The following is a 20,333-nucleotide window of genomic DNA, read 5'->3' as shown; positions in this document are numbered from 1 at the left end:
TTTGGGATTTTGTATAATAAATAGCCTCCCAGCTGGCTGAAAAAGGATGTTACTGTTTAAAATAAAATCTCATTTAGCTTGCTGGTTAAAACTGTGGGATATAAACAGATCATTGAAATACCAAAAGCTTTCTGAGAAGTCAAATATGACCTTTTTAGATGAGTTTAAAATTAATCCTTTTTATTGTACATTATCGGACTTAATGGAGTAATTCGGTTGAAACTATAGTCATTAAGGGCTTTTAGGAGCATGCTTAGATAATGAGGGGAAGGCATTAGTGAGCTAGAAGCTGAGATGGAGTTAACAAGCACAAAGTTGTAGACATCCATTTAAAACCTTCCTCATGTGAAATGGTTTAATAAGCTCTCCTTTTATGGTTGAAGTGAGCAGTTTGAGTCTGACTGTAAATTGGAGTGAAAAAGACAAGGAAGGTTGGTGGTTGATGACTCAGAAAGACAGAGAGAAAAGCCTAACATCCCACCAACTTCCCCCTTTTGGTTCTGCTTCGGTAAAAAACGCACGTGGGCCGCTGTTAATTATAGCCGAAGAAAACAAAGCGCATTTCCAGAAGGGTTTGGTGAGCATGTCGCAGTTATTTCAGCTTACTTAAACTCATTAAACACAGCAATTAAAATCCAAATCCAGTCAGCAACCAGCTGCCTCGTTAAGAGCTGCCTTTGAGCACTTAGCAACAAAAACCTTGAAGAATTAGATACTGCGGGATCAGATTGTGTCACACCATGCCAATTAACGAGACTTAAGACAAGCCTCGGAACAATAAACAACATTCATTCTAATATGCAGATTTTTCTGAAGAAATAGTCGTTCAAAACAAAAGACAATTGTGTGAAAGAAAAATAATAATGACTAGGTAGCTGATGGAGGTCACAGAAAATGTATAAAATATGTATTTTGTTATTAGCTGTACATTTCCTCCAAATACAGGACATTGCTCTGGTTTTATATACGTATGTTTCCATCCTGAATAAGCACTTCTACCAGTTTCACAATGCAGCAGACAAAGTATGCGCGTCAGTCAAGATGTATGCCATATATTCATGCCTTTTTGTGCTGGGATCACATGGTCCTGGTCTCCTGACCCACAGCTTAGTGAGCAACCAGATCACAGCAAATGTGTTCCAGTGCTGCTACAATTACACGGACTGTTCAGCTCCCAACAGTCATAAGTAAAAGGTATAACGATGGTTGTATTGACCTGGTCAGTATCAGTGCATGTTGAACACATAATTGTTTACCGTCGGTGGCTTTATAAGGTTGAGTAAAAGCTCAACGTGTGATTTAGTTTGCATATTGCAGCAACGAGGGACTCACACAACAAAAGCCTCATCAGCACAAGTGAAATGGATCAGAAAGGATTTGGGGGTCCTGATGGAATGTCACCAGGGTTGAAGATAAAAGCAACTAATTGCTCAGCTTTGGTATTGAATGGCGATGTGGTTAGAGCCTGATGCTGTGTGACAGGAAGGGAGCCCATGTAGACTCTTTTTTACTGTCTAAAAAAAGTTTTCCGACTCATGGCCGATCCCACGTGGACCGAATAACAAGCTTCCTTTTACATATTTTCACTCGAGGGGAAAACTATTTAGACCAAGTGACACACTCGAGTTATAGGCTCTGGATAGGCAAATTTGCATGAACTGTGAAGCTAACTATTTTCAGAGAGCACTGTTTGTAAATGCACTCATTGTTCGTCCTGGGTTTGAAAATCCAGTTAGCCATCACATGAGTCCAACATGTCACTGATTATCCCCGAGAGTTGAGGGAGTCATAAGACATGATATGAAGCTGCTGGTTTTCCCCAAAGGAAAGTCTGAGTGAAAAGGAGAGCACATTTGTTTTACAAAAAAATCACGGAATCAGACAAAAAGATAGCGCCTCCATAAAAAGTAACAATTATAAAAAAAAACATTTTTGCAGAGGAAGACATTTTCCAGCATGGAAACAGTTCGATGTGAAGTCCTCTCGAACCATTTTCAAGGTCTTTTCAAAGTACGACAGCAGGCCACACACAGTTTTCAAGGGTTTGACAGTAGTCGTATGGAAATGTTAGCCTTACATGCAATATGTTGAAAAAAACTAGTACTACCACTGCAACACTCAATTGACAGAAAGGATCTGGAGTGTTTGTGTCATTCTGCGATATAGTTATAGCGTGTGTCAACTTATAGTCAATAAGTAGCTAAATGATCACCTTGTTTCCACATGGTATGGAGTGTGAATGGGACTATGGGCTTCCATAGCATTTAAATCTTCAAGGCAATTTCTATTTGACCACATCTTTTATAAAATCCATTTGGTTCGATTCATAATTTGTACTCAAGTTATGAAAAACCAATTTAACCTTGCTACAGAATGCTGCATCATTTGAAGATCTTACTGGTTTAACTTTTATTTTTCATAACCTTTGCAAACTCAGACCTTCACACATAGGGGCTCTGCTGTAGCCCAGCCCCCGACCCTAAGCCTTAAAGCTCTCTGAGGATTCTTAACCCTCACCTGACCTGAGCCTGATGCTTACTTCAAACAGTCATATGATCTTGCAAACCATGAGTGAAAATTGTAGGATTTGTTAAATCACATTTGAATTGATTTTGTTGCCTTTTATTAACATAGCACATTTGCTTTAAGGGTTCCGAGCACAAAACATCACATCAGTAATTTTCCAGAACCCACCAAGCAACAGATGCTTTTAGGGCATTTCTTTGCTAAATATTGAGCCTTAAGCTACTAAATCTCAGTGAATGAGGTGAAAGGTCAGTCGAGGCAGCATGCAAGACTTTTACCCTAATTTCTAATCACGTGTCATCCACACAGATTCAAAGAAATATCGTCCGTGCTCTATTTCTGGAGCACTATACCATGGATGAAACATAAATCCTTCTTCATACTATGACCCACTGTAGATGATGAAGTATACGTCTATCATTTGAATACGGCAGATAAATCCCTGATTAATGACTATCATAACAAAATGGCAAATACGCATGATCGGAAAAAAAGGGCAATGTTATCTCTCTGTACCTACAATGTGCAGCCAATGTTTTTATATTTAGAAACATATCAGATCTCATTAAAAGTGCAGCTGAGAGCCATGACATTGTTGATTGCTTTACAGAATTAAATCCTCACATAAAAAGGCTGTGGATTATACAAAGAATAAAAATTAATCTCACCAAATAATGCCCGCTGCAATTTATAGAAACCCATCACACTAAATTATTTGAATAATGTCAGTATCAGATATACTGTTGAGATATACATCAGGAGTCAGGCTGATTTAACCACATGGTAAACTATTTTACATTTTACATTTCAGGTTTACCTGTCATTTATTTTAAACTACTTAGATAAGAAAGTGTTGTAGTTGTTTGTCCTCCGCTGCTCAGTGCTTACATGCATCCACAAAAGCAACACAAACTGAGTTAGTCGCAGTGTGCAAGCTCTAATCCCAGCATGCACTGCTCATTGGATTTGGATCAGAAGCATGCATGTATAAAAAAAATGAAATATTTCTTGCTTTCAAGGACACGTTAACAGGGGTGTGTTAATCACATGAAAGCAGTCTTTAGAAAGATATAGAAGTCCTTAATCTGTCATGGCTGTGGTCGTCCATACTGGGCCATTATGAAGGATTAAACTGCAGCACTGGAGTGAGCAGCTCTTGAAGCCTGCTCAGCTTCAAACACCACTTAACAGTAAGTTTGCAGGGCAGTCCTGAATGGTGCAGTCATTATGACAGGGCTCTGAAACGATTGGTTAGGAAATGTGGCCAGCTCATAGTAATGGTTTCATGACATGCTGTGCAACACAAGTGATTCTCAGAATAGTCAAATGATTTCTGGATACAAACAGCTACAAAAGAAAGCTAAGATGAGGTAAGATAAAGTGCGGTTGTCCTTCATTTATACGACTTGAACTAAACATTTACTTTCAAAATGAAAGCCACAAATACATTTCAAGAAAAATCATCATATAATCAGAGCGCTATTCTGGCGATGGAAACACACCAGGTCTAACTTGTTAAGGTAATGTAGAAACACCTGTTGAACGTGACAGAACAGGCTTCATCTTACCTTCTGCGAGCCAGATGTGGTGCGTTTGAGGGAGGCCCGTTTAAAGGTGCCCTTGGCGTCCATGTTGAAGACTTTTTAGAATTTAGGTCAAACTGACTTAAAGAAGGGATCCCTCGAGACTGGCGAAAGGTCAAGGCTCGGCGGCAATGTCCTCATCAGAAGCTGACAGAAACTCTACACAGCCCGCTACAGAACCAAGGCATGACAGCAAACGTCTGGATTCACATTCAAAAAATGATCAGAGTTTCACATCATTACGCTTCTCTCTCCTCTCTGCAGCTTACTCCCGACTGACAAGACAGCGATCCCAGCCAGGGATATAAATCACTCGATGACACACTTGACACATAGACCCTTTTCCTCTGCCGGGCATCCCATAATCAGGCTTAATGCAGCCAGCTCTTACGAAGCCTCAGAGTCTAATGGATAGAGATTTAATAAATGGTTATTGAAGGTAAATCTACTTTGGCACACCACAACCCCAAAACAGGCTTAGAGAGACCATGCAAGCTGTGAGGCTAAAGTTAGCCGGCGGGAAGCCAAAGGTTGTCCCACCAGATGAGGCTCAGTGTGTCTGACAGGGAAGACAAGGAGTATCCCATCAGGGTGCACACAGAAAGATATGCACAGATACAGAGGGGGATGCAGAGGCAGAAGCCAGAATTAATACACACGTCATTTGAATCTACAAGAAGTCGGTGCTCAGGGAGAAACACACCGGGAATATTCTCGCCAATTATTTCAAACTGCACACCTTCTGCTTAACATGTTGTTAAACTGCTTTAAAAGATCTTCATTATCAGGGTAAAGAACATGTCTTACTGTCCTATAACTGATAGTTTTGTTACCATCAGAATATAATGCATGTTGGATTTGCAACATTTTACATTTCGTTCCACATAAAGTAGTCTCACAAGGATTTAGAGCTGCTTGATGTTAAGTATTGTTAAGAGTTTGACCTTTTATATAATACCAATAACATTGATGCAAAATAAAACTATTAAGGCCTAATACCACATTGCATTTGCCCTACCCTGAAGAGCTTTTCTATTTGCTATTCATTTACAGAGCTTGGAATATGAAAAACATTAGCGGTAATGAATTGTATTACTTTAACTCTGATTTTAGCACTTCCAGACCAACGGAAACCTGTTATGCAATGTCATTATGACATAATGAAAATGTGATAAAATAAGTATCTGAGCTACAGATGAAAAACATTCAAGTTTTAGTCCAAAGACAGACAAATTAGATATCCAGCAACACCCTCTACTGGATACTACGTGGAATGGTTGTGACGGGGATCCCCAAATGACCTTGTCTAAAATACAACAATAGGTCTACAAACATTTCCCATCGCAGCATTGAAATTCATCATAGAAACATATAGTGAAAACTTCTCAGCAGCAGGAAGCATGATAATCTATGGCAGCCTTTTCAAATGAGTTTTGCTTTTAAATAAAACAAGCTCGCCCTTTACATCTGGTTTTCCTTTGTATTTGCCCTTAAGTATCTTTAAGGTTAGAAAGATAATCCCATTCCACAGTATCATATGTACATAGTTATATATCAGTGTATGCTTTTCCTTAAAGCTACAGTTTACACTGGTTGAAATATTCAAACCTAAGACTCATATTTATAGCTGCACACTACATATCTTTATAAATGTTTAGCTATCCACCAGAATTGAAAATAAAGGTCTTTGGATGTGAATAAAGTTTAGCTGCACGGCATGAGTGTTTAATGACTGACCCAGCAGTGGGAGGACAGCAGGGTTTATGAGGATAAACAAAATCCTCCTGTACTAAAATGGAAGCTCACAGAAACAAATTGTGACACACAATTAACCTGCAGCAGAAGCACATGTGAGTGCGGCAAAGAAATACATATTCGACTAATCCACAGTATGAAATCACCAAGTATCTGCTGTGCTGTTGTAAATGTGAGTGTTAAGTTGAAGCCCTACCGGTTTTGGTCTGAGGGAAGTTGGATGATTTCCACTGGTCCTTGTCACAAACTTGGCAGAGAGTCTTGTCCATGAATGAATGATTTTCCCCCCCTACTCCTTTCCAGCAATGTCTCGGTGTTGTGTACCTATAGGAGTGGATAATGCGTAAGTTCTCCTAGTAAGCAGACACAAATAAGCTTTATCATCTGTTGGGGCTTTGCATGTATCAGTGGAGGAGATTATTTGTCTCCAGGAGAGGGTAGAGCACTGAATGGAGCAGAAGCATGGACGAATAGTGATTTGACTGAAAAACATGGCCGCAAAATGTATCACGACATGGGCAACATGTATGTTAACATATTGTAAGAATGTTGCAAAGTCTGGAGAGGAACGTTTTGTAATGCAGTGAAGTTTAAAGCACATCTTATCTTATATTAATTAAACAAGCCACAGTATTGTTGCAAATGTGGTTGGTAGTTTTTATTATGTTGGTTTTATACTGCTGACTTTTATTGCAGAGTTTATTATTGACACACCCTTGTTCATTTGTAACATAGAACAGGAGATATTGGAAACCACAAACATTACAACAGGATGTTGGCATAATCTCTTTTCACAAGCAGAAGGTAATATTTGAAGCAAATCCAAGATGACATGAACGCATCATTGAACAGGTTGTTGTTGGCAGAGGTCGCCTTCCAGTCAGTACTCAGGAAATATATCTGCCTGGTGCCCAAATGTACGTTAGAAAATGAAGCCTTACGAAGTTACTTTTAAAGCAGTTCATTCAAATAATCGACATGTTTTTTAAATTCATTAGTCAAAATAAATGAGACAGATTTATGTAATTTAAATACAATCTCTGCTTGGATTAACAGGAGCAGTAGGCCTATATCAGCTTGTGGTACACAATGTAGGTGTCCTTAGAGCAGGTAATTCCCCATTTCAACCACAAGTGGGCGGTATGACCTCTTGTATTACACTTGGATGTTATGCATTATCTCTGACCATGGGGACACAGAGTTGTGGTAAGAAACACTTTGTGCTTTAATGCAATCAGGTTTTCTGAGAGGTCATCTGTATGTCACATCCACATTTACACCCAGAACCGTGAGCATAAAGCTGCATACTCAACACAAACAGAAAAGCTGGTTTCCTTTCCTTTACGTTTTATTTCAGACTCCTGTTTTGCTGCTTAAAGTTCAATTTCCCAGTTGTTTTACTCGATAATTTGTAAATGTCTTGTGTGACTAATGTCATCACTTAAGCCAGATGGGAGAAATCTAACAGCTGGAAAGCAAGTTAGGGTGAAATGACTTTCCCATGTGATACTCTGGAAGGAGACACGGTTCAAGAAAGAGGACATGTTTCACTTTGTGCACTTCAACTGTGCTGTGGAAGTCCCTCTTTGTTCCTGTGGACCTGTGAAGTGCTTACAGGCACCACTCCTGGCAAGGAAACCCAAACATCTAAATGCACGGAACATGAGCAGCGGGTGAAAAATACCAAACAATGGCATTTACGTCTTCCTTTGTTTGCGTGTGTTCTGGTTTTTATCAAGACGATCTGTCGTGACCTACAGTAACAAAACAATACAAGTTGTGTGTTTTTGACTCAGCAAGCAGCCTGTGTTTCTCCTGGTTGCTAAGGAAACAGCACAACACCCTCACCTGAGACCTTGGTGCTTCAGGTGTGTTCAGTCCCTCAGTGCTGCAGAGGAGAGCAAACACGCTCAGCTGATAAAAACATGCACGCAGTTGGACAAATAGATTAAAAAACACTACGTTACATATGTACAGGGAGATAACAGAACACATGGACGATGTGTGAGTGCTGACATTTCGTCTGTCTCCCCAGACCAAACACACTGCCTGAACTTCAGGGCAGGAAACGGTCGTTAGTGGTTTGTTATGAGTGGGTCATGTTAGCACATGTTCCTTCTGCTCTCTGCATTTAGCACCTTTGGCTCCCCACATAACAACCATGTATTAGTCATGACAGTGTAACTACTTGATTTGTATGTCTCACCCAACAAAAGGATATATTAAAGAGGAGTGGAACAGAGTCATGGATATCAATCAAAAACAGTCTAACTTTGAATTATGATATTAAAACGCCATTTAGCTGTAGTTGTTGAGATGTGGAAATAAATGACTTTGGCACACAAAGGGGAACTATGTCTATTTATTGTGCTTGTTGTTTTGTTTTTTGTACTTTTACTTTTGCTGCTTTTACCTAAGTAAAGGATTGGAATACTTCTTACATATAGTTTTCTTTTAAACAGTATATTTGACATACCTGCTTGCAGTTTAAACTGTACATAACATAATATAGACTCATTCTACAATACATCCTACAATTCAGTCTATACAGTGCATATCATAGATACACTATACTAATACACAATTCATTGAAACTCCACATTTTATATATTGGTATGTCACAGCTGCATCCCTTTTAACTATTACTATTACTGTTCATTCTGTAGATTTGTTTAGCTGTACATATAAATGTACTTTAGCTTCTCTTTGCTCATCTAATTAGATGCCAAACTGCATTTTGTGTGAAATGACAATATGATATAATCTTCTAATCCTGTTGTGACTGTTTATGACAATATGACAGCCCGAAAAGTTTGTTGTACTTTTGATTTCAGGTGGATCAACCTTGCAGATACATGATCTAATCGAACTAACCTTGATCCTAAAGTTGTAAAGATAAAAGCTGATTGTGGGAATATCCAGGAGCTGGAAACTCTTGCTGAACTCTCAACTGTTCTTGAACGGTAAAAACGACATGGGTTCTTCCTGTCAAAATAATAATTCTGTTTTATAGAGCAGGTATGGTAAGTGATATATGTGTAAATGATATAGAGGTAAAGGAGGAAACCCGCTGTGGGTCACAGAGGATGTTTACAATGTCTGGGGCTTAAGAGGGGCCAGAATGCGGTGAAGGGTAAATAGGCAACAGTGTTGAGCAAAAGGTCTTCCTGAAGGTTACAACTTATGAGGATAACACGAGAAGTTGTTTATCTGTTTATAGGAGTGGTCTTTCTCTACTCTGCTGTCAGCACAAAATGGATTTTAGGGAAGTAGGCGTGGCACACTACTTCACTTGTGAACACTAGGGTAGGCGTGTGCGCGCCCAGCTGTCTGCTTTGCTCGCAGACTGGCTCTTTGCACGCCACAAGAGCAAAACTGTTCCTTGAAACCCGTCCTAAGGGAAAAATGCATTCTCTGAATTTCCTGCAAGGTGTAGCTAATCTGCCAGCCAGCGTACATATCTCCACTCTGATCCTCAGTTAGCACATGCTGGCGTAAGTCATTTCCAAGTTTAACCTGGGGCCCACACAAAGGTTAAGAGGGAATCTATATGCTGCAGTGGGCCTGTTAAAAAGCAGCTCTCTTGACCTGCATGAAGTTACTCCAACCGCTGACTCCGTTTCACAATATGTCACACTGAAGTGTGAACAGTGGCTCCTTCCTTTGATCAGATGAGTTTCATAAGCCTCCATGTTTGTGATTGCAGTGTCTGTGCTGTCAGAGGGGGAAGCACATAAGCCTTTCCCAGGGAGCCGGAAAGCGGATTGTTCTCACTGGAGGAGGGGGTGTTGAGCTGCGCTCAGCTGCGTAAACTTCCAGAATCAACTCATCGTCCAACATCTAAACAACCAGATGTGGGATTCACACTCAAAAGACTTATTTTCGCCACACTTTTCCTGACCTTTTAAGGGACTGAGATGAATTTGATCAAATCAAGATCTGAGTTGCCCTGCAGTAACACTCTGGAGATGCGAGACGGGAGCAGACAGCCAGACAGACAAAAAGCACAGAACTGCTGATCAACAGTTTCTCACCAGGAACCGAGGCCACAAGATACAGTTGTCTTTGTGTCAGACCACGACCACAGTTTAATAGATGTAAAGGAATGTCAGAATCGGATGTAAGCGAGTAAAATCAATAGCCATTGCTGTGCTTGTTTGATTACCTCTGCGGCCAAAGAGCTACTGCGAGCGGGATTACTGAGCATTACGAGCAAAACAGTCAATATTTTCATCTGAGGCCACAGGCTTCGGTTAATGCCATGACTGCCTGGGTCATACATAAAACACAGCATTATCGAGAAGCCATGACCTCTGACTATTCTAGTCTCAACTGACTGAAACTTCAGGATCTAAAGCAGTAAATACTTCACCAGAACACATGGATGTGGGTAATTGTGCTATTTCAGTGTATACAGTATACAGTACAATCGTTCTTTTTGATCTGAATCATCTGAACAAATGAGTAAATAAACATTTCCTGCAGTTAATAAAGCTTTTTTGATGTGTCCAAACAAAAAGCTGTTGAAAAACATTAATCATGTGGCCACAAATGAATGTGCTTTAAGCTATAATTGAACACTCATAAGAAAAAGTCTAAGCTCCGCTAGTCATGCCAACCCACAACAAAAAAAGAGTTGGATGAAACAAACTTTTTAGGACCTTACTAATGATTGGACTAGATAATTAAGACTTGTCCTGAGAGTGGCACAAGAGCAAAGCTCATTAAAAACATTAGGACACAGATTCAATCTTTGATTCCAGCCATAATTACAAAAACATTAGTTTTCTATACCTTCCGTACTATTAAAGTTAATCATTTGACCTTTTAAGTGCGACACAAAATGTAATAAACTCACAGGGTGTCAAGAGGAAGGTTTACCTTGAAGTCTGTAAGTATCTCAACACAATGGCCACATATACGTATACCACCATCGACATCGGCCACTTTGATACTAAATACGAAATACTTTGTTATCTATTTAAAAATTAAGCCAGAATTTTGTTTTACAATCAAAATTAGACGTCACATACAGTAGATGCCATTTTCTGAGACACACTTCAACAGTTGAAACTGGTCTCATTTACAGAGCGAATAATTACAATAACAAATGAACAACTGCATGTGAATACATCACCGGAAATTTCAAAACTATTATCACCAAATATAATCAAATTGCAACACTAATCATGACGTTTATTTGTCAAAGATCTACAACTGTGAAATGGAAAGTAAAACTGTTTTGTTATCTGAGCAGGAAACAAAGAGTCAGAGAGGTTCTCGTCTCTTCCTTGATTGTCCAGGGTGTGTTGGACACCATAAAAGGCCGAGTCAAAGCAAGTGGACAAGCACCTGTCTAATCCTGCTGATCATAGCAGCATTGTCATTATCTATGGGCTCTTGCTTATGACTGTAATTAGAACTGCCTTGGATGATCTGACACACAGATGGTGGTGGGAGACAAATCTAACTGAGGTAAGGTAATCGTTTGGGGTTGAGGGAGCAGACAAATCTTTAAAGACCTGAGCTGACTAAGGCTAAACACTTGAATCATTCAATCTAGTCAGGAATATCCAGTCTGTTCACATTTACTGCAGCAACTTCATTCCAGACATATTGTCAAGAAAACCTCTTGAGCTGTGTTACAGTTATAGGTATGTAGTCTGATGCACCTGCAATGAAATTCAAGGATGTGAAATGCAGTTAAGTAATAAATAAGGCCAATGACTATTGAATCACATGAAGTCATGTCCTCCAGGTATTCATTAACCTCGCCAAACTAGCCATCATTCAAGCACTTGTTGTTGTGCATCCAGGCATCATTCAAAGTCAAGGAAATCCATTAGGATGCCAAAGTTATTCTGGGTTTTGTATAAAAGTACCCTTCTGCTAACTCCTGAGCTGCATGTGTCTAATCCAAGTTTCAGTATGTTTCTGCTGACATTTCATTGTCTGTGCAAATCAAATAATCTCCCTTAAAGCAGGGATAGGCAACTTTTGTTGGGCTTCATTGGTCCATAATAACCTTTCAGCATATGTGGTCTGAGAGTAGTATAGGTTTCTGCACCTCCACTTGGCTCTGTTTTCAGGCTTTAGAAAATCTAGCCTGTGACGAGAGACTTTGTCCGATAAAAAGGTCATTTCAGAGAGAGGGCGTTCCTATTGGCTGATTTACATATGCAGATGTGTACGCACATCCCTTCAGATGTTGAAAGCCTGATTTGCATACACTGCAAAGCAACCCAAAGAAATTAAGACAGACTTTATCAAAAAGAAAGTCTGGCAATAAACGCAATAAAACATGTGACAATATCGTCAAAGCATTTGAGATGGAGACAAAAGGTTGCTCATTGGTTTAACCTTCTGCTAACTGTAGCCAAAGGCTCACGGCTGCAGTTATGTAGCTGGCTAGAGCCTTGAATCCCAGTATGTCATCTCAAAAGGGTTTTACAGGCCCACAAGTTTGCTAAGAAATGAATGAATAATAGTACTCTTACAGGTTATTACGTTGAGCGTGTGAATATGTCCATGCTTGTCTGGTGAGAGTAGCTTAGTACAGGTTGGGGAGAACTGCAGGAAGAAAGCTGTATGTAGTAATTCAGGTTGATTTTAGTCTACCATAACTTTAAATACAAACGGTTTTCTCACGCTCACAGGAAGTATAGGGTTTGGCTGAGACTAAGCTTACGTAATACAGAAACTCCCTGCAGCGAAGCATGTACCTTGATGATTATGAAGCACTTAAAATTTCATAAAAGGGATTATAAAAAAAGATTTATGATAATCACTCAAAGATAGGTAGTTCCCTGTTTAAAAGTTAAAACTAGTAGGTCAAATTAAGCTGTGGACACAATCAGCTCTTTAAAGTCACTTCCTTCTTCACCTTGGAAACAGCAGATGAGAAAACAAACTTGGCTCAAGGTCAATTTACTTTCGCCCTTATCACATGGTCTTCATCAGCAGATTGACTTTGTTTTTGTTTCCAAGGTCGAGAATGAACCTCAAGCTCAACTTAATAATGGAAAACAACATGCAAAGTTTGAACATCTACATTTGAATAGCAATTAAGAAAACTCATATCTCTGATAAGGACTGTTACAGACAGTCAAAAGCTCCAAAAAAAAAACTTTTGCAACGCTAGGACTTCATTTTTTGTGATTTTAATAATTTCACAGGATGTTTTATTTGGCATCCGAAAACATGCATTATCTAGGGGTGAACGCCTCAACTCTGGGTTGGGGGTGCAGGTGCAGGAGCTATGCAGTCACAGCGTGAAAGGATGAAAGAAAATGTTAGGTTTAACACGAGCACCACCCATATGACTGGGTGCATAGACTGGGTTAGACACAAGTCAGTTTTTTGCAGATTCGTAGTATGCAAAGATTTACAGCAAAGTATAGGCTACTGTAAGTACTTGTTTCCTTCAGTGTGCTTTTGGGGCTGCTGTTTTACTGTTGCTGACCTACATACAACATTGCCATGTCAGTCCTCAAAATCAGGCAGCCCATAGATCCTCCAGACAGGAGACTCCCAGAGAACATAGCAACAGAAACTCTCCTCCCACCTCTCTCCCCTCCCTGCCTCTAAAGCTATGCAGGCCAGGCTATGTAGATCCAGCCTCACTGGGCTCCAGGATTGGGGGAAGGGACTAAGTTAACATATGGCTTATTGTGCATTGTGGGCTATGCTTTCAGCTCATCATCAACAACATTGGCTCTTCTCCTGGCGCAAAAACTACTTTGGATTGCTTGGCTGTAAAATTGCACTGCATATTTTTTGTGCTGTAGCCTATACACAAAGTATACAGTATATGTTTTCTGATAGACTGACCCATATTCTGTTTATGCAAGTAAATCGCTCTTCAGTTTGGCACACAACTCTCCCAATGTGCACTGGCTGAGTTACTGTCATTGTCCGCTCTCACCACCTTAATAACAACATGTGTAACACTTACCAGGAGTAAACACATTGGCTGTAACACCCGCAGACAGCTGGTTGTAGAGAATGATGACTACCTGTTTTAGAACTATGTTTGCTTTGGAGGAAAATGTGTTGCTGGCACAGTTGCTGGCTCCATTGCGTGTCTAGCAAAGCGTTCCTCCACAGTTTGGTGACGCAAGGGGAGCTATTAATATCTCAGGAACGGGATGTTCTCGCTTCAGCATTGGGGTCATTCGAGGATAAACAACGTGCGTCCCTTGTAAACGGTGTCGTTACGGCGAGCGCGACGAAACGACGTATGGCGAGAAGTTTTAAGGGAGACGCGGCAACTTCTCACTTTTCAATTCATACCACCGCCCCCCTTCGCGACGGGCTCATCCCGCGGCCAGCCAGGTTCATGCACCATGCACCGCTTCAGTCTGCGTGGAGACTCGCCCACTTGTGAACCCTGTGACTTGGGAGCACACTCTAGTCCAGGCGGTGAAAACAGCCATGTGATGCAACATTACCTCTTTGGAAATCGTATGTTTTGAAATTCAACCGTGCTATTTTCCTTTTGAATTCTTTCTGCACCACTTGATAAATAGGTAGTAGCCATCTAGTCTGTCCAAATTACAGGACGATCATAATGCGTCATAACCATGCACAAGCAATATTGTTAATGCAATCAAAATCGAAATCTACTTACTAGTTGTTGTTTTTTTAAACGGGGAAAGGTCTTTTTGCCTCAATAAATATGCAAGTCTGAAAAAAATGAATTTGTAAAGGTGGTGTGAGGACAAATCAGACACAAAAAGCCATGGGTGCATATGTTTATTTATGTCACCCAGTGGTCTAATTAGTAGTCTAGTATAAAGTACAGACAGACTCATAGTGAAGCGTTTCTTCAGAAGACCAAGCTGTCTTTTAGCAAAGGAGGTCAGACTGTCTGCACAGTGGAATTGTATCTATATGATAGTGCCAAAGGAATGTTTTATGGATCCCAAACAAATAGTTGTTTAATCGATAAGTTGATCAACTAAAAGATTATTGGCTACTATAATAATTTCATCCATTTTTTAAGCAAAAATATTGAAGTTCCAGCTCCTCCAATGTGAGAATCTGTTGTTTTTCTGTTTTGCATTGATGTACATTGAATATCTTTGGGTTTTGTCAGATGAAACAAGCTATTTGAAGACATTAGCTTAGGCTCAGGGCTTGGGATCTGTACAATAATCATCAGTTGCAGCCCTAATGCTTTACATTAAGTTAATGTAGATATAACAATGTCTCAATGTATTTTCAGTGCATTGTTGCTCGGTGCAGACTTGCATAGTCTCGAGCATGGTGGTGGTTTATTCCATGTGGATGACGTTCCGTATAAGTGCCTCTGTTGAATGGCCTTAGAAAAAGAGACCCTCATCTCTATAGCATGACTAGTTAATGCAGTGCCTGCGGACTTACCACCCAGCTGAATGGTGTATTTCAGAGTCAGGTCCCCTTACCACTGCCTGTGAGGCACATCCCTACCAAGCCACTGCACTGATCAATGCATTCTGAATAGGGCCACTACTGACCAGCAAATGGGTGCAAAAACAAAAATGTGTCCGCTTCACTTTGCTCTTTTGAGCTGTATTGTGTGGAGCGGACAAAGCCACCATGCTGTGATGTCAAGGAACAATGATAGCAGTACATAGCCATGGTTCAGCGTCAGCCTAGGGTCAAGTGAGTGACGTGGATTTTAGCTTGTGGTTCTGTACTCAACTCTACATGCATGACATTCATCACTTTCACGTCATAGGACAGAGTAGTTCTCTTGAGAAGGATCTAATTCTTTCAAATTATGCAACAATTTAACATGTTCTATCAATGAGGGTTGGGCAGCACTCTGTTCTGTGGTGGTGTGCTGGGGAGGCTGCACCAAGGCGGGGGAGGCAGGCAGGATTTACATACTGGTGAAAAAGGCTGCCTCTGTTGTGTGGCTGAACATGGACAGCCTGGAGGCACAGGCAAAGGGAGGATGACAACCAAATTGAACTCCAGTTTAAACAACACCTCCCACCCTTCTGTGAACTGATGCACGACTCCCCCCCCCCCTTTCAGCCTCCACTCCCTTCCTGCAAGGTGCCTCACAGAGCACCTTGGTGTGCTGTTTTGTTGCTTCCACTCGTACTTGTTGTTGCTGAATGACAGCTGCATGACTCCATTTTTCAATTATACAGTTTTTGTACAGATGAAACGAATACCATATATAACGTGTAATTTAGTGAGCTCTGGTTGTGCTTATAGGTGGATTTTGTTACCTTCGGACTGAGACATGCTAGCTCTTTCCCCCTATTTCCAGTCTTTATGCTAAGCTAATCAAACTGATCACTGGCTGTAGCCTTGTATTTACCATACAACATTGTATTGATCTTCTTATCTAACTCACACCAAGAAAGAAAATTAGTATTTTCCCCCCAAAATGTCACATTTCTATTAAAAATTAGGCTCCACTCAACATACGCCTCAAAATCAAAACATGAGGAATAAATTGATCCTCAAACAGCATGTTTTAGATAGTAGGAAACTAAAATGGGAACGTGCATGTGCATTGCATCATATGGTCTATCTTTTCTCTGAGAGATGGTATCATTCACCTCAAAGAAAACACCCTGTCCTGTATGGACTAAAAGTCCTGACTGAATAAAGCAGGATGATTTTTGAGATTAGAATGGAACAGGAGCAGGGATATGTGATCTTATCTGTGCACGTGCCAGGTAATTATGTGGCTTTCACTTGTGTCCTGAGTCTTGAAGATAAGGGCCCGATGACACTGTAACAAGAATAGATCACACTTTGCTACAATAACAGGTAGTTTGGACTTGTTTACTCGACTCAGCTACGCCTGACTGACTCATTGACCTCATGTGATTACTGCATTCATACGTGCTATACCTGTTCTCTTTTCTCTTGAGTCAAAGCAAAGAAACAAGGAACAACATTTGACGTGGCCTATAGAAACACCAGCACATGTGAGCCACATTGTCAAATAGAATGGCCAGTAGGTTTAATAGGCTACTCGTTGACTTACATGAAAACGTTTACTCTTTAACACCTGTACAACGTCTTCTGTCTGACTAATCCTCTTTTTCTATACAGGTGAAATTGCAGCCTGTTATGTCATTCTTAGTCACGGGGCCGAACTGTTGATGTGTCACTGGGTGTGAGTAAGTTTGTAGATCAACAACAGCATACTACTCATAAGTAACCACACTATAGCACCATTTATTCTGTATCAGTTATTGCCACACAAATAACTTGAGTTTATTTTAATCAGTAAATAAGTGTTTCTGATTTACATGAAACCACAAGTTGAGTCTGTATTATTCTCTTTTAATTCATTAACAGATAAGACACGTGACATTTCCAGTATGAATGGCTCCACAGTAAAAGACCCTGAAGTGGTTTATTACTTCTTCTGTTCTGATAAGCGTCAGTTCATTTTTGTTTCAGGGAAGTTTGACAAGTCCGAGTACACTTGCAATGTCAGCACTAGATTAAATGAATCCCATAAGGAAGCTATTACTTAGTCAATAAATGATCTGGGTTTATAGGTAAAGTTGCAATTTCAATGTTTTACCAACCTTTAACTTCAAATGGAGAGCCATCATCAGGACAAAACATAAATTTAGCTAATAATTTAGGTAATGACTTATGATACCCAAACTCAGCTGTAGGCTACTTTAGCATGTTAGCATTTAGCTCAAAGCACCATTTTGTCCAAGTAAAGCCTCACAGAGCATGTCTGTAACACAAAAGTTTTGTTTTTCATAGCTACCACTAATTCTTTGTCCACTTTTAGGCCTACACTTATTTGCTTTATTGCCGAGGTTTAGATCACAATAGCACTCTAATGTTTATACCAGTGTTACTCATTGCGCGGCTCACCAAGCTTTAATTGGTGGCTCGCATGGCAGTAGGTTAAATAAAGGGGTGATAGATATGACTGCAGTCAATACAGATATTTCATAAAAACACTAAAAACAAGCAGGGCTATTACATATAACCCATAAAAACACAGTGTCTGCTCTATTAGCCTACACATAATAATTGACAATAATAATTGATAAAAGATGCAAATATAGAAACAAGATATTTAAACTTGCTCGGCCGACACGGACTCACTGCAGAGTTGCCAGTTTTGGCGGTCTGTCAGCGCTACAATGGTGAATGTGCTCTTGGACGGGTAGATACATGGTGGGCTAGTATAGAAATAAATAAACTTAAGGTCATTAAAAATATGTATTCATAAGCATGCTTATGAATATGGACATTTGCTAACAAATAATTTATATCGCTAAATTGGAGAATTTAAATTGGAGGATACTACGACCAACCTGGCACTTCATACCTGCGTTAGCTTGGCTCCGGTTGACTCGCTTCACCAATACAGCTGAACGATTAACTGAGGCATCTTTTGAGATCGTATGGATTTTGGCTCGGGCAAAAAAACCTTCTCAGACTCAAAAATTGTGAAACACTGCTTTTTGACTTCAGCAGAAATATTGTTTGCAGAGTTTGACAACATCATCCCAGTATTAAGCTAATCCTGCTTTTAATGAATGTATTGTTTGGCTGCATTGCATATTGTATGTTCTGGGTGAGATGACAGATTAATAAACAGACGTGCTTTTTATGACTGGATGTTTCTTTTCATACTTTGCGGTAAAAGTGGTTCTCCTATTGACTTTGTCCAATCAATGCGGCTCTCATGTAAAACATAGTGAAGACCATTGATTTATACGGTAAATATGAAGCGTCTAATTGGCTTACCATGATATTCTTACCCGCACTCTAATCAATCTCACTCCTCATTCCTAAACCTAACCAATCCAACAAATGACGCCAAAGAGTACTAGCCAATCAGTGTATAGTAGGGCAGGTCATTCCATAGTAGCAAAGAGTATAGTTTGTGGAGCAATGATGTTTGCTTTTGGGGTAACGGACTATTAGGGTTTAGGATTAATGGGCAGTCCCCAAGTAAAGCCTCACAGAGCTGCTAGCATGACTATTAGTCTTGTTAAAATACATATTAAATGTTTTCTTTTGGTTTTTTTTACTTTTGCCAAACTTAAAGAAGGGTTTTGTTTGGAATATGAAAGGAAGTGTAATCCTGGGAATATGTGTGTATTCAGTGGGTAACATTAAAAAAGTAAACAATAGACTGCTCTGCCTAAAGTTAACGATAGCTCTGTGTCTGTATGTTTTAACCAAATGTGGGGTTCACACTCATGTCAGCCAGAGGTCAACACCCTCCACTGAACATCACCACCTACTGCAGAGAAGATACAACTCTGCCAACAATCTAAATCCACTTGTGGTGTTTCATGCTTTTATAGTTCTTTTGTTTTTCTCTCTCTCTGTCTTGAGAGCCTGACATTGACACAACAGCCCAGCCAGATTGTTATAGTGGTCAGGCTGTCCTGTGCTTAAAGAGGATCTCTCCCATTACAAACAGAATGGAAGAGACCAATCACACCGCTGTTCCTGCCTGAGAACGTTATGTCAGTGCTGTTTGGACACTGTGCACTGGGGGTTGGTTCTGGGATTTGGGAACATACAAAAGGTCTCTTGAATCATCACATTGCTGCTGCAGCTACAAAGAGAGACATTTCATCGTTTTTTTAAATAATCACAGCTGCTTATTACCTTTGGAGAGATTTAGCTTATATAAGCTGCAGCTGATTTCCTCACTGTCTCTTTTGGCCTTTCTTGTGCTTGACACCAGTGGGAGTTGATAAACACTTGTAGTTTCTACACAGCTCTGGGAAATAACCCTGTGAAAGAGGAACTATGCCTTCTTGACGTGCTCTCGTTCTAAAAGATCGCCAAAGCACCGCATGAAACACAAGAACACCACGTTTTTGTGGTGAAAGAATATGTAAAATAATACAGCCAGATGGCCTTCTGAATGCCACATCGCCTTGCTCACACTGAACACTGGGAACTTTCTAGTGTGGGCTTTTGTGCACAGTGCTGAAAGTGTGCATTCATTCTCACAGGAGAGCATCAGCTGCGGCAGGAAGGCAGGTCTAATCCTGTATCGGCAGCGTGCAAGTTTATTCTTACTCTTGATAAATGTGCTTATTTTTATTAATTAGGTTTCGAGCTGGATGAATAAGAGATACAACGCTGCTATGTAGCAGACACAGCTCACAGGAAACATTATGTGCTACATTTTGTTACGCAAAATGTATCCTGAAAACTTAATCTGTTCTTTTCCTGGAAACATTGGGGTTAATTTAGGTGCATAGGGGTTAACAAGGACATTCATGTGTGTCCTTTGCTACTAATCAATAGCATCAGCTGGTTTGTTTTCTGCCAGGACTTTGTAGCTGGTGATATGCTATTTTTCCCCACCCAGCTGGCTTCTGTGTTTGACATTTTTTAAGTATAAAACAAATGAAAGGTTGACTTTTATGGATTAATTTACAGGTGTCTGATGATATGTTTACACTGACAAGCTGTAAAACTTGCACCATGAAATAAATGATTGTCTAATAATGA

General features: G+C 40.1%; 1 long non-coding RNA gene across 2 annotated transcripts; it reads right to left on the bottom strand.

Moving 5' to 3' along the window:
* Positions 1–3,824: 3,824 nt before the first annotated feature.
* LOC115010030 (uncharacterized) lies at positions 3,825–14,132 on the bottom strand. Of its 2 annotated transcripts, none has more exons than XR_003832406.1 (3): positions 13,819–14,132; positions 6,061–6,188; positions 3,825–4,309 (listed from the first exon to the last, which is right to left on the bottom strand). It is a non-coding gene; the product is annotated as an uncharacterized LOC115010030 (long non-coding RNA). The 2 variants fall into 2 exon arrangements; XR_003832405.1 differs by lacking the exon at positions 3,825–4,309 and adding an exon at positions 4,433–4,513.
* Between the last annotated feature and the right edge of the window lie 6,201 nt (positions 14,133–20,333).

Source organism: Cottoperca gobio, chromosome 6 (assembly GCF_900634415.1).
Source record: "Cottoperca gobio chromosome 6, fCotGob3.1, whole genome shotgun sequence".
In the NCBI taxonomy this organism is placed as follows: domain Eukaryota; kingdom Metazoa; phylum Chordata; class Actinopteri; order Perciformes; family Bovichtidae; genus Cottoperca; species Cottoperca gobio.
This window is presented reverse-complemented; position numbering and strand designations above follow the sequence as displayed.